The sequence below is a fragment of the Apis mellifera genome, linkage group LG4 (genome assembly GCF_003254395.2).
Source record: "Apis mellifera strain DH4 linkage group LG4, Amel_HAv3.1, whole genome shotgun sequence".
Classification (NCBI taxonomy): domain Eukaryota; kingdom Metazoa; phylum Arthropoda; class Insecta; order Hymenoptera; family Apidae; genus Apis; species Apis mellifera.
Window position 1 is genome coordinate 9,947,256 of NC_037641.1, and position 15,726 is coordinate 9,962,981.

Sequence of the window (15,726 nt, forward strand, 5' to 3'; positions counted from 1 at the left end):
TTATCATTAATTTTAAATCATATTCGAGCATCGTACGTGTCTCGGTTTTCTGTAAATTTTTTCCTTCGTAACTCAACACCGGTTCAGATTACGGGAACGTTTATATTTAAGAGAAATAAAGCAAGTATCTTCCTTTTAGTTGATCTAGACCGACAGAGAAAGATTAGGAAACATAGGAAGTTTTGATGAAATGCCGTAATTTAATATTCATGAAAGAAAGATGACACTAGAAGCTGTGTATCCGGTTTTCAGTATACTTGGCGGTACCGTAAGAAACAGGCGATCATTAGATCTTTCCGCTTGGCGCATCTAACAGTTTACAACGACAATCGATGGATAACACTTATCCATGGAATAACTTGTATACACTTGTATACACTTTTACAGCTTGTATACACTTGTATATACAACTTTTAATTGTATTTGTCCATTTGTCTTACGTAACAATTTGATAGTAACGATTGACAGATTAAGCGCGGAGAAGAGATTTAACAATTTTATAATTGATTTTATAATTCATTCATAATCTTCATTTTAATAAGAATAGCACAACTATTCAATTTGCTCGGTTTATTCACTTAAATACACTCGATAAAATTTCTATTCGGATCGATCAGAGGATACTTGTTTAAATTTAAATCAATCTGAGTCAATAAAGATGATGTTATAATATTCTTTGTTACACTATTTCAGAATAGAATTTTTACAAAGAATTCTTGATAATTAATCAAAATATAAAAGATACATTCCTTGCTTTCGCAGCACATTTAATAAATTCGTTTTATTAAAACGTACGATTCCTTTATTCGGTAATAGCTATTTAAAAAAAAATTGGTTTTTCTTAAATAAAATATTAGTTTAACGTTAATTTTAAATTTCAAGAATTTATATTAAATTTTTTTTTTTTTTTTTTCGAAAATTTTCCAATCGTTATTCAATTATTATAATTGATCGTTAGATTCGTCAAAGATGACTCGGAATATTTGTACGCGTATTTACAGTAAATTGTAATTATGCATATGAGAGAAAAGCAAACAAGAATAATAACCTTGAACATGAAGAAGTCATGATTTTATTTAATCACAATATAAATTGCGGAAATAATTCGAAGAACATAGTAAATATGAACATGGAAGTTACAAGACTATCTATATAATGAGTTTTCCAACTTATTACATTTACTTTGCATTAACGTATTAGGTTTTGATGGCTGATTGTTCCAGTCCAAAGGTCACGGTTAACGTAGATTGTAGATCGTGAAAATTGTAAATAGAGAATATAAGTTGTGCGCGTAGAGGATTTTGCGAGTCCAAAAACACGTATTGTACGTGATACACGGCGAGAACTCGTTTCTATTTATAACCTATTCAACTCCAAAATTAATTGACATTTGAGATTAAAACGAGTTTGTTCGTAAAATGGAACTGATTTCTGGACGATCGAGCAAATGTTTTTCACTTAAAATTACGATACGCGTGAAAACTTTAATACGAACGCAATACAAACCCAATACAAATATATTCATTGGCACTGCCTGTAGGTAGTATCGTGTACACACAAGTGTAAAAAAGAGAACCATCTTCTCTGATTTTCTCATGTTTAGCACGAGTTGTATTTTTCCTACTAATTTTCTGAATGAATCGAAATGGTATTTCCAGAAAAAGTAGCGTATATTGCAAATACGTGAAGAAATGTGTATGGACACGAGCCAAGCTCTTTTACATATCCTTTCCACGAACGTATTTTATATTCCCCTCGAATATTAAATTAGTGATGTGAAACAAAGAAATTTTCAAACTTAAATTCCAAAAAAGAAAAAAAAGAAGAAATAAATAAATAAATAATCTTCCACTTCTTTGTCCTTAAGAATGAATCTCAATATTTACCACATTCCATATATTTTTGATGGCTCGTCAAAACTAACGTTGTTCTATCTCACAATTCTCCTCATTGCTTATAGAGTTCTCTGATAAAGATTGCATAAACTCTCTTACCAGACGGTTACCATATTGGCGATCATTTATGATTTGTACGTGACTCCGTTTATCTACTCGTACAGTTTAGACTCACGTAAAATTACGTCATAATCCCATCAGCGCGGACCCTGTAAACGGATCTTCATAAATGGACCTTCATTCATGCTACGAGGCCATGGTTACTATCTCTAATCATTTCGACCGTAACTCTTCGTATAGCGAAAATACTTTTGTATTCTTATTGCGATAAAACAAAAACTTTTTGTAAACGCTCGGCTCGATCGATCGAACGATCGTCGTTCGTTAAAATACAATATTTACCTGCTCAAGATCTATAATTTTTTTTTTTTTTTTTTGTTTGTTCACGTTCGAGGAACTTGGATCAAACATTTCGATATAATAGCGCGTAGCCGGAGTGAGAGAAGATTGCTAAACTTATTAGTCAGATGGTAAATACACGAACAAATGTGTTCAAGCCAGAGAACGTTATTCTCCTCGGTGTAATAACGAGCGGAAGTTCAGTTGCTATTTCATCTTGACTTATGCAAATTGAATAATTGAGCGTTTAAAGAAAAAAAGTACGAAAAAAAGCCTGAAAGACTGAAATGTGCTGCAGACGTCAAGCGATGTTTTTTTTTTAATATCGTAAAAAAAATGTGTAAATTTACACATTCGCTCACTTCAATTCAGTTTAAATGTGAAATTTCGAATAAAGAGATTCGAGATGCTAGAATCTCGCATCTAGCGAACGATAAAGGGCGATGACGAATGTAGGTCATCCGTGTACTTTATCCAAGACGTATTGTGCCTCGTTACTTGTGACATTCACCGATACGACCGCTACAATTTCATGGTCTTCGTGCGAAGGGAAGCGAAGTGCAAGTATTGTTCGCTGCATGACACGTCGGTGTGCGTAAATGCGTTTATGAAAGTAAGCGTGTAAAGACATGTGCGACGAGTCTGGGTTACATCTGATTGCTTACAATGCCGCGTAACGTACACCCACACTTGTTAGAAATACGTGCGTTTTTTTTCCTCTTCTTTCTTTCCTTTCCTTTTTTTTTTCATTGTCCCCTTCATCCGGTTGCAGAATCTGTTTAGGAAACAAATCGTGCAATTTCTATGGTAATTAAAAAGGAAATAGAAGATTTAGAATATATCAATTCGGATGGAAATTTCTGTATCACGCTGTTACATATATAGAGATATGATCGTACCTTTAAACTAATTTTTCGTTATATTTCATTATCGAATAAAATTAATTTCGATTTCTTCCATTCTTCGAGAGAAGAATGCCCGCTATTTCAAACTTTTTCTCTCGTGCGTTGCATAAAATTATTATATAGCGATCTACGATCTTTAGAGAAATACGCGATAGCCATTAATATCAATTTCCTGTGTTCGTGTAATTGTTATTTTTGCACCGTGAATTAATGACGCATGACGATCGTTAAGTTCAGATGTAAAAGCAAACGTAGCCACAACTAATATACATACACGTTTCCCGTACATGTCTCCGTAATCTTGACATACATACACCTATTACCGACGTTTCGTTTCAATCCTTTTTTTTTCTCTCTTTTCCCTTTTTTCTCTCGCGTTTTTTGCCACACTCGCATATGTTTCACCGTCTTTAGCGACAATTAATCCGCTTCGTAAAGCAACATGGCTATTAGAATATCGCTAGAGGAGAGGAAAGAGAGGGAGAAGGGAAAGCTTTGAAGAAGAAACGAGTCCCTTTGCTTAAAGGGAGCGGAACAATTAAAAAACGGTCTCTCTACAGTACAATGGTACACAGTGGTTGCTCGAAAGGAGCACGTGGCTTCCTTCGCAAATTTCGTTAATTTAATTTAGCGTTGGCCAGCTATGATAACGCGTGCGTTCACGCGGGTACGCGTAATTTTACAGTTTTCTACTCGTCGATCTCTCGACCGTGTATGGAACTGGGTTGCGAAACCGCATAAAGAGACACGCGAACGCAAGCGCACACGCGATCCAGGCTCATCTACGTGTGTAAAGTTCCTTGCTGGGGTGTAAAGGTGGAGAGACTGAAAATAAACGTTTTTGCCTCGACATGTTGCCTCGCATATATACCGACGTATCGTCGTCGATGCTCGAGAGAACTTAGAGCTCCGTTTCCACCGCTTGAACTTGTCCAAGCCACGTATCACAGTTGGAATAGAGGGGGAAAGAGTCGTATGCTTGCCGCGTTCAATTTATACATTTTTATCACGATGAAATCTTTATTATCGCGTCAATGTTATATCGGGTGTTAAAAAGACGAAGGTCGAGGAAGGTGTAATAAAAATTCTGGCCAATAAAAAAAAAAAAAAAAAAAAAGAAACTCGACTTTCTTTTGCCTCGCGATTAATATAATACTTGTGGAGATCGTACAGAGAGGAGAAGCGTATACTTTCTCGATAGTAGCTTTAAAGGAGAGATTTCTCAAAAGAAATTTTGGCACCGTGCCTCGGATGCGTACTTGGATGGATAGAGACACGTAATATATCGGAGACGACGCCAGTGATTGACCCAGTTTAATAAAGTCTCATAAAACGCTATCGTCATTAAAAGCTTTATAAGTAGTTTGAGTTATTCATCAGGCCCAACAATCGAGCACGATGTGTCATCAGCGTTAAATCTAATTAAATTATTAAATCGTGACGGGATGTCAGCCACCTTCTTCGAGTAGTTGTTTTAATAGATATTGCTCCAATCAAATTTGACACTTGTGTGGGCCTTTCTGTTATATATATATATATATACATACATGATTCGATATCATTGCGATTGATTCTCGTTTATATTATATACTTTCCATTACATTTTTCATAATTTAATCGCACAATGACTCCAACTCTCGTATCCTCGGGGATGCAGGGATCATAATTTGCCACGTTACCCTATACGGAATGATCAAAAAGGGTGGATGAAGGGTTCTGGCCTTTTCTTCTGCACTTAATACTTCCTCATCTGTTTTTTTTTTCGCGTACGTTCGACCCGGTAACCCGACTGTCACCCTTTTCCTCGATCCTCTCGCCGCTAAACTGGGGTTCGTGGCAACCCCAACGTCGTTTAATTTAGTCTCGAGAAGTTAAGAGAAGCGGACCCTCTCGTACAAGCGAGCGTTTTCAAACGGTTTTCGAAGCCTTCGCCGTTTTGCTTCCAATTAAGAAACCCGAAATTTTATTCCCCTCTCAACAAAATATCTACGAAAATATCCTCCATTCGCTCGACTCGACCTCGTCGAGAAAGAGATATCACGAGATGAAACAGAATTTGCATTAGCAAAAGTCGATCGATCGATCGATCGATCGAGATTTGCTAACCGAGAAATACGATATTCAATCGTATATATATATAATACACTCTGTCGATTAAAATTACAGTGTACCGCAATATAGACGCCCACGATTTAACCGTTTATGCGACGTTTATGCAAAACGGTTAATTCGTAAAATATTTTTATGCAAAATATGCATCGAATGCATTGGATAATGTTCCATTTACATAAACGAACACGTTATCTACGTTTCGCGTAGTTAATGACATGGAAATATGTGCATTTCCTTCCATATATATATATATATATATTTATATGTGTGTAGTAAAATCGATCGCGATGACGTCGTTTTCAATGTGTCTATTAAATGTGTCTGTCGCCAATTTGTCAGTGACAACCAGGTTGAATATTAATTCACGGATAAACGAAGAAGGAAACGAATAGAAAAATAGAAAAATTATTGGGTGGAGTTTATCGTGGATGCTCCAATTCCTTCTCCAGCAGAATCGCGATACTGGAAATTAGATTTTAAACGGGCGTGTATCGTCGTACATATTCGTTATATTCTTTTCGTGAACCAATTTAAAAAAAAAAAGCGGTCGTGTTCCATAAAAGTCGAGTTATAAATTTTAATATCGAACGAATGATTATTTATAATCGTTTATTTTCCAGTTATCCGTTAATCAGTGCAACCACCTATATCGATTGGTATTAGGTAAGGTTAGGCACTTGGAGCAACAACCTGCATCGATTATCGTGCGTTAGGTTGGTTATTTTTTTTCTTTTCACACGCGGCTATTTAATCGGATAATATCGAATTTTGTCCAATGGAGGAAATTAATAAAATCGAGAGAAGAATTAGAATTTTAAAGCTTCTTTTACTTAAATTTCTTCCATGAATTTTTCGTTTTATCCGCGGATATAATATAATATCAAGTATAGTTTTACGTAAACGAATGATTCGATGCATCTGAAGCCCCGAGTGTCTTTATCATGTTAGACAATTTGATTAAAGAATCCGATTGCAGAAAATTTCAGATATCCCGTGTCATTTCTATCTAGTATTTATATCCATACGCAATTGGATTTTTAATATATATATATATATATATATATATATATATATATATATATATATATATATATATATATAAAATATTATAATATCGTCGAGTGTAAATAAGATGGAATTTAATTAAAAATTTATGAAATACCAATTTTTACTCTCTCTACAAGATACGAATTTCATCATGATTCTTTTGGCATTTCATAACGCGTCATTTTGTTTAAAAGCGTAAGGAAAGTTCAATAAAATAAGGTATGAAAATTAAAATGGACAAATATATCGCTTTCAGAAATTATAATCACCATATGTCGGATAAAAAATTATTTCTTTACTACTTTCCAACGTTATGCCATCCTATTCAATTTTAATCCCGTGTTGAAATTTTGTTGAATAATTCGATCGATGATCCAAAGATCAAGATTAAACGTATTCGTATTCAATAATTCGTGGTCGAAAACAAACGAAGACGAACGCGTCACAAGGAGACAGAGGCGACAGAGGAGAAATTGTGCCAGTAGGCGAAAAAGAACTCGCTTATCGGGCAAGTAACAGATTCAATTCTCGCACGAATCCCTTCATTGTTCCCCGAACACGGGTGATCAGCATATTTGAGCTCTCTATCTCCTTCACGGCATACCGAGATGTTAATTAAGCAACGGTGTCGATAGCAATTGAGCGATAGGCGTAGAGGCGAGGTGATAAGAGGGTTGGTGGACGTGGAAGGACGCGAAGAAAGAGGTAAGCGGAACGACAGGAATAGGGGGCGGTTTGCTGCAATAGCGCTGCCGCGTTCATATCGACCCGAACCTCCAGACTCCATCTTGCTTGTCCCACATATACCGATGTATACATACACACGTACTTGCTTTACCTATTATTCGCCTCGCGAATTTATCTCTCTTCCTCTCTCTCTCTCTCTCTCTCTCTTCCTTCCTTTCATCAATTTCTCGCGTGACGTTGCTTCTTATTTAATTTAACGTCGTTTCGATTTTTTTTCTCTTTTCGAAGCTTTGACATTAAAAAGATCGGGCTAAGTAAAAATTAAGCAGCGGTTCTTTTCTTGATTGCGCCCTTTCTTCTCCTCTTTTCCTCTCTTTTCGTCTACCGTCTGTATAGTGTCTCGTTGCAGTCGTCTGGAATCGACATACAATACACACGATTTCTACGCCGGTTGATAGCTGTAACACGGGCTGTATGGAATACATTACACTTCCGACTTTCTAAGTATATCTTGTGGTACACCGAGAAACCTTAGAATCGGGCACTAGTTAAATGTAATTTTTACTTACTCCACGTATTCGTATTCAAAGGAGGATATGGGATCAATACCATTGGTGTTAACCATTGCGGTGTTAACACGAGTTGGACATGACTTTTTTTGGTTTTATGCGTGTTAAAGATAGGAGAAAGTGAAGGGACTTATCGAAGCGAAATGCTATTTGTATTATTATATTATATACATTTAACCTTTTGAGGCGACGCGATAATGTTACGCAATAGGGACGACAACCTTCCGTCTGATCGATAGTCTATCGGTACCCTTTCAGCAAAAATTCGATAGAGCCGCTTTCGAAAGCGTATGAATCTAAAGGTTAAGCGAGATCTTTGAAAGCGTGAATGGAACGTCGGTTCTTTTTTTTTTTTATATTAATATTATTCATCGTGTAATACGAAATAATAAAATAGAAGAAATACAAATATGACCATGTTTCGATCGAGGAAATAATAATCGTATTCGTTTTGTTTCTCTGAGACGAATCTTAAATCGATCTTAAATTACATTAAACGAGTATATATATATATATAGAGCCAAAATGATTGCAACAGAATGGTATAGTAACGGCAATAGCAGGCTCGATGATCCACTTTGTGGTTGAAATCACGTCTGACCCCAAAATTGGATGTCTCGACATAAATGTTGCACAAATTATGAGTGAAATATTATACTTTGGATATTATCGATCATTGACCTAGATATTTCGTAATTCGTTCTGACATAATGTTACCGTAGGTAATAGAAGAAGAATTTAAAAAGATAAAGCGACATCGTGGTGTGATCGTGAGTTATGTGCATCCGCATTATCTAATTTCTTGGAGATAATTTATTGAGATTAAAATTCTTCGAATAATCATATTATATTTTTTGATCGTTTAACAAATTGATAGATGCTTTGATAATAAAATGATTTTTTCGATTAACACACCGTTTTCGTTTCTCAAATTATAACTCGAATCTTTTTAAAAGCATCGAAGCTTTAAATCGTTTCTCTGCTCATCAATTTTATACGCCGTTATTTACTTACCCTACTTTTCGAAAGAAAAAAAATGGGAACGATGAAAATAAAACGCTATTCACTTATTCATACACATCTTTAGATTGAACGAAATCGTACACTTTCTTTGTTCGAACGTTTCAATCGTTCTTATTATCATTACTTATTTTATCATCTCAACGCGGAAACGAACATCGAAATTTCTTCTTTACCGGATTTATTCAACTTTAGGATCGAAACGAATACACGAGTATTTTATCATTTGGAACGTTGAACCAAGTATTTAGCTCGTTGTGCAAGACGAGGCATGATCAAAATTGTAACGTATTACGAGGCAAGCGAGAAAGATTTTAATTATGCGTGTCATTTAAGGTGAGATTAATGTGTCACGCTCTAATGGAAAAATTGTTCCGCCGATCCAACGTTACGCGATAACAAAGACGGTGAGTAGAAAGAGGAGAAAGAAAGAAAGAGAGAGAGAGAGGGGGGGGAAAGAGAGAAATCGACGAATTCTGAAATATCTGCGTTTCGTATTGAAACGCATGCGCGACAGACACGACCTCGACCCTTTCAACCACGCTCTTCATTGGCCCCCCCTCGGTCAAAGCTGGTGCTCTCCTGTTCTCGTTTCCTCCGGCGTGTCGACCATACATTTAATTAAGCCCCAATGAAAAGGACGCGTTGGCGGCGATGAAGAGATTACGTTACTGGCTGAAGTATAAAATATGACATATATACCAGTTTCAGGGCACAAACAGAGCATCGCGCGTTGAAAAGACAGTCGCGCGTGAAAAAATTCACAACTGCGTTTTTCGAGTTATGGAAACGTGACGTATTTCTGAGCGCGAAATACGTTCCGAGAAAGAGAGAGAGAGAGAGAGAGAATTCTCATTAGTTCATCTCAACGGTATACTTTTACTCTACTGAGAGTATTTTTCTTTTCTTTTTTTTTTTTTTCTTTTACCGAGATCAGAGACAGTCGAAAGCGATTACGATACGAGAGAGAATCCAAACTCATTCTGGAACGGCCAGTTTCCATTAGAAGAAAGCGAGAAAAATGAGTTTCGGGGAGAAAGTGATAAAAATATATCTTGATATATTAATCGATTTGATATCGAATGTAATAATCGAAAGGAGTATTCTTTTTTTTTTATCGTTGTATGTGCTTTTATTTATCATTACACCATTCGATATTATTATAAAAATAAACGCATCGAAGGTGAATTGCTTTTATCGTGTGATACAATTAGACTATGCCCTCCAGTTATAACGGTGTAAGAGGTTCAGGGTTCAATCGTTTGACTTCAACATCTAAGCTTGTTGTTGGATCGCTCAAAATGGAAAACTTGTTTAACTTATATAACTTATATAACTTATTACAACTGATTTACGTAGTTTATACGTTTTTTTCCTCCCCTATTAGAACGTATCAAAAAATTATTGATCTCCTTTCGCATAAAGTGTTTCATGAATTATTCATTATTACACGCACACCCGTAATCTTGATAAGATATCTTGATAAGATCTTTTTTTATTTTTTGGAAAATAATAATACATTAATAAATTCCTCGTTCATCGTTTCGATCGTTCTTATTTTTCCAATCTCCAATAAAAAAAAATAATAATAATAACTTCATCTAATGAAGAAATTCGCAGATTTTAACGTTTCTCATTTTCTTTCCACTCTTTACTCGACCGCTACATGACTCATTGCAGATTGCATTTACGACGTGACGCAGACGAGCGAAAAAAAAAAGGAAAGAAAGAAAAAAAAGGAAAAAGAGAAAAGAAAATTGGGACACGCGACAAAGAGCGGACAACAATCCACGACCCAATTTTCCCCGATGCTGCCGCGTATAAATCGCACGATTCTACCTTCGAGAAAAAGGTGCAAGCCATTTCTGAATACTACGACCTAATCGTCGAATCCTCTATCTCTGCCAGTCACAATAAAACCCGAATGTACAATCCGACCGAGGGGCAGAGGAAACATTTAACCGATTTAACGGGAGTGCTTCCGTTCAGTGCTGACTGTACGAGACTACTGACATCATACTATCATCTTGGTCGGTGATCGGTTGCTTCTGGAACATCATTTGAGTCACGATTCAAGAATTTGGTTACATACCCTTTCGTAATCGTAATAATTTTTATCCATCTCAATTCGAAACAATTTTCTCCCGTATTTACATTAGCAACTTCTACTCTTCTCTTAAAAAAAAAAAACTTTCAACGAGGAATGATAAGTATCAGAAAAGAGTAATTTCAGAATATGATCTTAATCCCTCTCTCTCCTCAACTCGGGTGAAATTAAAATTGGCGACACGAATGTGTTGAAGAAACTTTAATGCAGCAGGGTTTCGTGAAAAAAGAAAATTGTTCCATTGTGATATAATTAATGACTCGTCCCTTATAATACCCCGATGAAAGCGGTGTTTGAATGGGAGGGACGTGTTTAATCGCGGAGAGATTTTGCGGAAAACGTGTTTTTCAAACGAAATTAGTTAATTGGATCTTTCTCTTGGGAAAGGAAAATCTTACATTCGTTGGACATGGTCCAAAAGTAAAAAGGATATAAAATTTTGGTGGATGCTCGGCGAGTGAATGGTGGCGTGGAAGCAAGTGCTTCTTGAGCAAATGTATCCGGTACTTGAACTATTATAACGGTAACGATACGATCTTGATCATCGTGCTGCTCTAGAGTTAGAAAGTACGAAGCGCGTATTTCACGGGTGAATAATTTATTATTATTATTATTATTACAGGATGAATAGGTTTCTTGAAAATTGACAAATATAATTTTGAAAAATATATCTCGAATTATATTTCGATCCGAATAAATATTGCGAAGTGTTTATCGTTAAAATTGTTGTTTAAAATGCTCGAAAAATATTCGTTAAAAGTTTATTACATTATCGTAAAATATTTTACGATTATGTATAATTAACATATGTTTGTCGAGGACTAATTTAAATTGACCTTTAAAATTATTTCCTTTTAGAAATCCGTTTTTTTCGTAAATTGAATAATAATATTTTTGTACACCGATGTACAAACAAACTCGACTAGCAACACAAGGTTAAAAATAGACGCTAATGGACGCGAGGCATTAAGGAAAAAATTACGCGCGCATCGATAATATCGATGTGTTGCAATCTTTCTCTACGTGTATACGATTTTATTTTACACGATAAACTTAATCATTTACAATTTCAAATATCAAAATTTCAAAGAATAAGTAGCTTAATAATAAATATACCATACATTTGTATCCAAACATCGTTGATTTGCCTTCAATCTCAGAGCTAAAATCTAGATTTTCTCTTATATAAATTTCGCTCGCTATATATAATAGAAGAATAACCACATTGTGCGCGTATATAAACTAATAATCTTGCATTTCTCGAGGCTCGATTTCATTTTCTATTTATAGTTGCGTTCTAATGCGTAATCGGGCTCTGTACGTGGATATAAGGGAGCCCGCCTTTTAAATCTCATTGAAAAGTACGAGTCGAAGATCAACTTTTTCAGTAAATCGGCCACGCGCGTACACATTTACGCGAATATATACATATATCGTCGTAGTGATCGAAGACCAAGTCGAGGCGAAATCATTGTAAAAACCTGTAATATCGAGGCAGGCCAGCACCTGATGACCTCAACGCTTACGAGGGACGTGATGTCATTTGTCGTCTCTAATGTATTGCGATTATGCAAGAGGTGCTCATGCATGATACCACATGGAAACGGCGGTAGAGGTTTCGATTCCGAAAGCGAAACTTGTTTGAATTAATTCGATAGACGCTCGGTTAATTAAAATCGTTTAACGCGACTCGAACGTTGGGACAAGGTTGTACCGATTCTACACCATTTGTTTTTATAAATAGTCAAGCAATTTTCTGCGTCAACGTCAAGGAAACTTGCTTGAATTAAAAAAAAAAGTTATCGAATACGAACGCAAGAAATTATGCAAAATATAACTAACGCTTTACTCGTAATTACTTCTTCGATTTAAAAAACGTGAAAAATAAAATGTTCATATACGTTTAAACTCTTTCTATCCAAGATATATTTCGTATTCCCAAGGTCTTCTTATTGATAAACGAGGATGAAGATTATCATCGAAGATATTGGCTTGCAAGAGGGGTTGGTCGTTTCCGTGGGAACTTCTTCCCCCGCAGAAACTCGCGGGAACCTTATGGCGAGAGAATTCTCAGCTAACGCTGATAAATTTAATTAGAACCACGAAATACACGGGGAAGGTGTTTCTCCTCTCCTAGGCTCGGCTCGGCTCGATCATTGGGGAAGAAAAGTGAAAATGAGAATGCAGTTTGCATTCGAAACGAAGCGAACGTGTCTTTGCTTTTGCGGTCATGATTCGAACCGATACCTTGGTTATTTTTAACTATTATGCCCAGCATCGTGCGACGTGGAGTAGGTTGAGGTCTCGGTTAAGCGTATGTCGGACCTGTTTTTTGTCAAAAATTCGAGAAACGATTCGATCAACGAAGATATATATCTCTCATGGTTTCTGATATATAAATATCACGGTCGAAGAGAGATAGATAGGGAAAAAGAGACAGAGAGCATGTGCAAGTCGCCTCGTTTCAGAAATCGTCGTCTTTATTGCGATGTCGTCATAACTGGTGCAACCTGTTTTTAAGATTGCATTTCGATGTATTTTTGTCATTATTATTAATTATCATCCTCTGATGGTTTTAATCGAAGAAATATTTACGAAGTTAAACAAATTTAAAAGATATCCGTACATGTGTAATAAGAAATTCCCAATTATTCCTTATCGAATAGATTTGATATCTGTACGATTGTATATTCGTTAATTATAACATGGTTGCATGAAGGTTAGGATCAAGAAGATAAGAAAATAAATTGGAATACGTAACGGCGATATTTCATTCCCACGACCGGTTTAAGAAAAACATGGCATTTTAACGATGCCTTCATCGAGTACATACCGGTTCAATGGAAGCTAGTTTTTTTAACGCGTAGCTATGCGAACTTCTTCCTCCTACGTTTATATTGCAACTTATTCGTACTACTACCAGTGTCGATGGCATTTCGCTGTTACCACTACTACTATTATTACTACCACCACTAGTGTTACTAATTATACTACTAGCGCCAGTGACTAACCAATGTTTCATAAAACACGTATCAGAGGGAATAATCAATTTGCTGAATTCTTTTCCCCGTTTGTTTGCTGTTATTAATCGTTCGAATCCTTGAAAATAACGAATTTACATTTTACACTAATTAGCTTTACGTATCACATATTATATGTTATTCAACAATTTTATTTCGCACAACTCGAATACGTAATCACATACAGCCTATAATATATATATATATATATATATATATTTATTATACGTTGGAGAATCGCGTCTCCATATTATAATATTATTGTAAATTCAACTGGTTCTCGTACACATTAATAATTACGAGTCGTAGTTTCAGGGAATACGAAACCTTATGAATTCCTAAACGGCGGAACACGTCAGGCATAAAATTACCATTGCAACTATATCCATCAACAAACAATCCGGTATTTCTGTCGGTCTCGTCATCTCTCGATTTTATTATAGACACTTGGAGCCTCGTGGATAACATCTCTTCGATTCCCTTTTTTTTGCGCCAACTGATCGATCGAACGCACGGTTCTGCAACCTCGAGAGCAGCCTGTTCGCTTCGAATCACGGTCCAAAGCTTGCGTTATTTTTATTCCCACTTTTTCACGGCGTTCTATTCATCCCTCCCCGGCTCCCTCCATGCTCCGTTTATTTCGTTCCTTATTATCATCTTCTTCTACTACTTTTAACCAAATCCATCCTCCTTTTCTCATTTTTCTCGTATTACCATCCTAATTACCATCCTTCTAGTTGCCGGTTTCTGCGCACCTTAATTTCCTCGACACGGGCTAAAATCTCTCTCTCTCTCTTTCTTTCTTTCTCTCTCGGTCATTGTTCCCTCTCTCCCGTTGATAGAAACGAGACCAAACTCCCTTCCCGGCCACCGGCTCGAAAAAGCGGCACTGCCTCCGTTGCTTTCACGATTTTTGTTCACGATCGAGTTTCTACAGTAGCTGCTGGCGAGGTATTTCGTATTCAGAAGAAAGAGATTCGTCTTTCTCTTTCACCAAAAAATTGTTGCATTTACGTACCGTCCCGTTAGGAACAATATCTACGGTAAAAATGCAATACAATTTTTCATTCTTAATCGTTTTTGTAATTTTTTTTCTTTTTAATTATCATTCGAGGCAGCGTGTCGGTTAATATTGTAAATGGAACCGCATTACAAGCAAATTTGTCCATACTACGGTCACGCATTTAGCATACTTTAGCATGCTTAATGCACACGGGATTAAAAATGTGTGCACATGTGTATCAATTTAAATAGCGCGAGGAGGACCGGCGGCTAATAATAGACGATGAAGTCAGGGTCGCGAATATCAAGCGTGTATGTAGCGTGATTATTCGGCGTCAACCTGTATTTCCGGTTGTCGGTTCGTACGCAACGTGAACCCGAAGAAGCGGTCATTCGTACGGCGTCGCACGCAGTGCCTCTATACGAGTGCGTTTAGGTGCACCGGCGTAGCTATAGTTAGCTTGATACACGGCCAGAAATTGCAGGAAGACGCATAGCTGTTGCGCTCGCTATCGACGCGCACACCTCGAAACGTTCTGACTGCTTAGGAATTTTGATGAACTGTCGAGCAAAAGAAGGAGTAATAAGGGCCCCTAAAGAGGAGTACGGTTTATCTGTTCACTGTGCAATAACCATGTCGTATAAATATACGGAGTGGAAATTGTAATATTGCGAGATTGGAAGAGAAGTGGGATTATTCCGAGAGGGATAAGGAAAATAGGCGAGAAAAGGAGAAAAAAATTGGCGTTACTTTAATCTTTCCAATTCTTTCTAATTTTTTTGAACGAAATTGAATAAAAAAGTTAACGGTGCAAATATATGATTTTCTCGTCGCGACGCGATAAATAATAAAATAAAATAATAAAATCTCGAGAATTTGGGCTCTGATCGTTCTATTTAGTTATCTAAAAATATCATTTGTTTAGTTTCATAGTCAACCAAACATAAATTGTAACTTCGTTC

The 15,726-nt window shown here is 36.3% G+C and overlaps 1 protein-coding gene across 26 annotated transcripts in view; it reads left to right on the top strand.

The window, feature by feature from the left end:
- LOC409051 (ankyrin-3) overlaps positions 1–15,726 on the top strand; it is a 77,887-nt gene that overhangs the window by 2,466 nt on the left and 59,695 nt on the right. The gene's annotated exons all lie outside the window — the stretch shown is intronic.